The following is a 6,435-nucleotide window of genomic DNA, read 5'->3' as shown; positions in this document are numbered from 1 at the left end:
TTGAACAGGGGCACAACATTTGCCACTCTCCAGTCCTCTGGTACCACCTCCGTTGACAGTGAAGACGAAAAGATCATTGCCAACGGTTCTGCAATTTCCTCTCTTGCTTCCCACATAATCCTAGGATATATCCCGTCAGGCCCGGGGGACTTGTCTGTCCTCAAGTTGTTCAAAATGTCCAACACATCTTCCTTCCTAACAAGTATCTCTTCTAGTTTACCAGTCCGTTTCACACTCTCCTCTCCAACAATACGGTCCCTCTCATTTGTAAATACTGAAGTACTCATTCAAGACCTCTCTTATCTCTTCCGACTCAAAATACAGTCTCCCACTACTGTCCTTGCCACAATTTTACCAGCAATGATGGAGGTGGTGGGCTGTCCCTCAAAGTGAGGATTTTGTGTGACAACTAATGGCCATCTGAGGACTTCATCTAATTTATGCTGGGATTTAACAAAGTATTTAACTCAACAGCTTTCACTACATGGGATGGTGGCAGGCAAGGGTACTGGCCTTTTAACAGGCTCCCCGAGCATATACTGCATTCCCCCCCACTTTTGCAAGGCCTTTGGCCCTTCACATTTCTCCTTTTGCCACACCCACTGTTCTATGCACCCTGGCCTCCCCCGAACCCTGTGAGACCAGCCCCAGTAAGGCATTTCCAAAAGCTTTTTAAACGGAATGTGTATGTCTGTATGTGTGTATCTGTGTCTATGAATTCCAGCTCCACAACCTGTCCCTGGTCAGTCCTTGGCTTAAGGCGCTATAGCTTTTAGTTCTGATTTAGAATATATTGTTGCTTTTACAAAATGGTTCTACTGATACATGAGATTAGAATGTTTTTTGTCCAAACGTCCTAGGAAATTAAGCAGATAGTTCTTCAGTGTTTACTTTCCTTTTGACAAGTTAATCCTTGCTTACTTTAATATGACAGATTGCCAAGACAGGTTTGCATTGCAAAATCATTGCAATTACCTACAAAATGGGAAACAGGAGCTTCACAGGGAAAAAAAAACTGAGGCAGATTCAAAATTGGAATCTCTTAGCTCAAATCAATTTTAGATTTCAAGTGGAAGAAATGTAGGAAGTTCAGTACTGATGAAGATGAGCATCTCGCCAAGACCTCCCCTATGCCTCCACTTTTCGCCTTGAAACAACCACTAAGTCTTAAACAGACCGTTGCTTGCAGAAAACTGCCCAGCTTTCAGGATATGGACCACAACACCACACAACCCTGCCATGGCAACCACTGTAGGACGTGTCAGAGTGTTGACATTGATACCACCATTACATGTGGAGACACCACCCACCATGTACGCGGCAGGTACTCATGCAACTCAGCCAACATTGTCTATCTCATATATGCTGCAGGCAAGGATGCCCTAAGGCACTGGCGAAGCCAAGCAAGAACTATGACAACGATGAATGGACACCGCACAACAATCACCAGACAGGGTGTGTTCCCTCCCAGTCAGGGAACACTTCAGCTGTCAGGGACATTCGGCCTCAGGACATTGGGTGACCATCCTACAAGATGGACTTTGGGATACACAATAACACAGTGTGGCCGAACAAAGGCTGATAGTCAAACTTGGTACCCATGAGGATGGCCTCAACTGAGACCCTGGGTTCATGTCACACTACACGTGACTCCACCACACTATACACTCTTTCATACACACACACACACACACACACAGGTTTATACTCCATTACACACACAAACAAAGCACGTGCACACTCAAACACACACACAAACATAAGTCTATGGGGTGAATTTGTATTATTATATTTGCAGATACATTGTGGTGTGCTAAAAAAAAAAACAACCTGCAGGCTGTCAATGTGTGTAATATTTTATAAATTCCTACTTTGGAAATAGAACCAGTCTGACTCAAGATTGGGATACAGATAGACTCTAACCTCACATCTTTAATGCACTGTCTGAGCAGAGATGTCACTTTTTAATTTTATAAAACCTTAAGTTATCTCAAGAACGTGACTTAAAAGTAGTTCTAGGATTTACATATTAATGAACTGAAACCTGCAACCCATTCTAAAAGATTAAAGACATAACAGTAATCTTGGTTTGCTTAATATATCATTTCAGTTGCATAACACTGTAACCTTTTACTATAAATTCTGTGTTTTATGATTCTGTTTCACAGCTACCTGATAAAGGAGCAGTGCTCTGAAAGCTAGTGCTTTCAAATAGACCTGTTTGACAATTACCTGATGTTGTGTGATTTTTAACTTTGTGCAACCCAGTCCAACACTGGCACCTCCACATCATCCCTAACTACTCAGAGGACAGTTAAGAATCAACCACACATAGGCCACACTAAGTAAGGATCGCCAATTTCCTTACCTAAAAGAACATCAACCAACCAGAAGAGTTTTTATAACAATCAACAGTGGTTAAATTATTTCCATTAGACTATCTTTCTGCCCCAGACTTTTTACTGAATTCAAATTTCACTGCCTGTCATGATGGCATTCAAACACATGTCATGAAGACATTAATCTAGGAGTCTAGATACTAGTCCAGTGACAGTGACAGTGACAGAGATTTGTAGGTGATTGGGTGGGTTCTCTCACCTGTGGGGTGGCATATTAGTTACCAGCTATATACATTCAGCCCCACACTCTACAAAAAGGGAAAAATCAACCCATAGTGTTACATTTTACCACAAGATTAGCTTCCAATCTCAAATTTATCACATCACTAAAGTCATCAATTTTCACTTTTAATATCACCCAACCTCTCACTATCTCAGCTCAACTATTGCTGAAATTCTCGTTCATGCCTTTGTTATCTTTAAGTTTGATTATTCCAATGTATTCCCACCTGAGATACAACATCCTAACTTCCAAACTTAGCTATATGTTTTACATATCTGTCAACCCTGAATGACGAGAAGTTAGTCATCAAGGTAAAGAGAGGTAAACAGAATATTGGCATTTAATGAAGAGGATCGAGTGTAAAGGACAGTAAGTCCTGCTACAACTAAACAGGACATTGGTGACACTATATATAGGGATGAGTTTTGGTGTTCTATTTAAGGGACACATTTGTATTGGAAGCGGGTCAAGGCTCAGGAGCTGATTCTTTGAATAAAGATATGAAAGGCTAAGTTGGTTGGGCATAGCTCATTGAAATTTAGAAGAATGACAGATGATCTTAATGAAACGTACAAGATTCTGAAGGAGCTAGATAGTGAAGATGCTGAGAGAGTACATTCCTTCAAAAGGTGATTTAGATCTGGACAGTGCAGTTTAAGAATAACAGGTCTCCAATTTAAAACAGAAACATAGGTAAAATTTCCTTTCTGATAAGCTTGTTAATCTTTGGAATTCTCTTCTTTGAGCAGCAAAGGCTGAGCCACTAATGTACTCAAGACTGATTTAAACAATTTTTTTTAAATAGAAGGGAATTATGGGTTGTAGACGGGAGGGTTTGGCAGGGAAGTGAAATTAACAGCACAAGATGATGGACATAATCTTGTTGAACAATAGAATAGGCTCATACTGCTGCAACTTCTTAGGATTTGTGAAGTGGTGCAACAGTTTTGTTTTATAAAAACCTCTTTGGATAGAAAAACAGATTTATACCTCAAATTTAGTGTAGCAGGAGATAGCATTAAAGAACCATGCTGAACAAGATATCCTGATCCTTGTTATTTTTCTTAAAACCCAGCTTTTGAGAAGAGAATGATGGTATTCAGGGCTGTACGAACCTGTAGGGCTTACCTTGGAGTTTGTATTTATTTATCAAATTTGAAAGTAAATCTGCAAGACATTAATGTATTTGAGAAGTAAAGGCCAAGTCCAGCTATCCTGCCCACTTCTCCCCCTCAGCATTTTGTAGTTTGAAATATATTTGTCCCAATTTACCACCTAGGTTTATGCAGAGCAGTAGTGCATCTATTTTTATAATGAGTCTTTTAACTCTAAATACTTGCAGTACATTGATATTTGATTAAAATTTGCAATTCTTATACAATAGTTGACCATTTTGTGTACACTCAATTCATTTTCAGGATTGAATCTACATATTTATCTATCTCCTTTTAACCATGTCGGAAAATTGAATTCATTAAAAAAAACAAAAGCAGGGAACAACCATCTTGGTTTACTCAAACTTTATGCATTTAACAAATGCATAGAAGCACATTCTTGAAAGATGGACAACCTAATGTATTAATAAAAACTTAACTGTGAGCTCACACAACATATTTCTACCTGGACTTAGGGAATTCAATAAAATCATTCATTGAAATATAAAAAAAAATCAATAAATGCCTGTTGGAATTGGTCTGCATAGAGATCGTCTATCTGAATATTTCTAAACCGTAGACTTTACTCAATATCTTGTTGGAACTCTCTTCTCTAAATAATCAGTCAGATGCCCAGGGGTGCTCCTGTGTTGCTCTGTTTACAGTAGGCCAGGCCTAACCCAGAGTGTATACAGATGTGGACCTGCTGATAATCTGATTCGCAAGATGTTCCGTGGTTTGGGGAAGCAAATAACTAATGCCTTGTGTACAATGGTCAGACTGTTATTTTCAAGGGAAGCATGTCTATGTCTGGCAGTGACAGACTGAATGGACTATACAGAAGATGAAATGCACCAAAGGGAAATGAGGAATTTTTTGCACCATGTCCACTGCTTTCATTCATTCAGTAATAAAATATTACAACTACTGATGTGCATTTCAATACTTAGAAAGTTTTTCAAAATCAACGGACAAACATCAACTTAGCCGCACATTCAAATTTACCGCTTTAAAATATAGTGACAAGCTGTGTGCATTTAAACAAGCAGAACAAGCAATAAAATACACGCAGTCACTAACTTAACATCCAAATAAATTACAGTCTACTATAATAGAAACACAGATTTATGTATTTGATTTAAAGCACTTGAAAATATTTGTTTAGTGATATATCTTCTGCCCATCCTTCAGTCATCCATAGGTGTTCATTTGGAGACTGGCAGGTAAAAGGTTGCAGAAACCATTTTGCCTAGTGATAGTCAACTCAGGGTCTCCACTAGTGGCTCAATTAGAAAATGCAACATTTGACGTGATCCTGAGCGATACAACTCAAACAAAATCCAAATCGAACTCTAAAACTGTATTAGTTTGCTGCCTCAGAACAAGTAGTCCAGCCTGGACTACAATAGAAGATCAAGGGGAAGCTTAGCAGCAGGTCAACAGTCATTGTGAAATAATTCTGCAAGGCCTTGCAACCTACAGGTCTTGCCATGGGGACTGTGTGCACAATGACTCAGTAGTTAGCACTGCTGCCTCACAGTGCCAGGGACCCAGGTTCAATCCCACCCTCAGGGGACTATGCAGTTTGCACATTCTCCCAGTGTCTACGTGGGCTTCTACTGGGTGCTCCGGTTTCCTCCCACAATCCAAAGATGTGCAAGTTAGGTGGATTGGCCATGCTAAACTATCCATTGTGTTCAGGGATGCTTAGGTTAGGTGTGTTGGCCATGAGGGGGTTTAAGGACGGGTTTAGGACCAGTTTAGGAAATTGCAATGTATAAAGCAAAGGTCAAGTCTTCTCTACTTAAATTGTTTTAAAACATACAGTAGCCTCAGGTGCAATTGCCAAAGAATAATGACGTGGGTAGAAAAACCAGTCAAGCTCTCTATTTGAGTCTTGCAATTTGTCCCTCCCACCTTGTTACCTCTTGCATGCACCCCACCCAACAAACCCCACTCTCTTATTTACCTTTGTGTGCATGGCACTATGGCCACTGGGAATATCCATGTAACTTAGAGACCGGAGTGTGCCTTTGGGCCTTGCAAAAAGGCAATAAGCCATTAATAGTCTGATTCAAGCCCATTGGCAATTTTGTGCAAAAGAAGTTATTCCCCACTTCTTACATGCAGAGTGAAATGCACGGAAGAATTAACTCTATGATTCGTGCAGTCAAGTTATCCAAAATGCAATGCCAGAATGCTACATAAAGGAAGACCCAGGGAAAAGCAACAATGCACCTGTAACTGAAGACGGAGAAAGAATCTTTATTCCAGTTCCTCCAAACAGCTCCTCCCTGGGTTTTTGAATAACAGAAGTATCTTTTTTCTGTTATTTACTTTCCTCTCACCTAATAGTTTGCACACTGTCTCTCTCTATTTCCTCTCATGCTTCTGGGAACAGAGGAATCATGCAAAATACAATTAGTGAGTATATTGGAAATGAGAATGAGCATTGGGGAAAGAGGCTTGACTATAACAAAGTAATTTAGATTAGATTAGATTTCTTACAGTGTGGAAACAGGCCCTTTGGCCCAACAGGTCCACACCGACCCTCCGAAGAGCAAACCACCCAGACCCATTCCTCTACCACTACGGGCAATTTAGCATGGCCAATTCACCTAACCTACACAACTGTGGGAGGAAACCAGAGCACCCAGAG

At 40.2% G+C, this 6,435-nt stretch overlaps 1 protein-coding gene across 2 annotated transcripts in view; it reads right to left on the bottom strand.

Annotated features, from left to right (window-relative positions):
* The window catches only part of ercc6l2 (excision repair cross-complementation group 6-like 2), an 89,881-nt gene that overhangs the window by 60,486 nt on the left and 22,960 nt on the right, over positions 1-6,435 (bottom strand). The window lies entirely within an intron of this gene.

Source organism: Chiloscyllium plagiosum, chromosome 2 (assembly GCF_004010195.1).
Source record: "Chiloscyllium plagiosum isolate BGI_BamShark_2017 chromosome 2, ASM401019v2, whole genome shotgun sequence".
Classification (NCBI taxonomy): Eukaryota; Metazoa; Chordata; class Chondrichthyes; order Orectolobiformes; family Hemiscylliidae; genus Chiloscyllium; species Chiloscyllium plagiosum.
The sequence above is the reverse complement of the archived record's forward strand: the minus strand, read 5'-3'. Positions and strand labels throughout refer to the sequence as shown.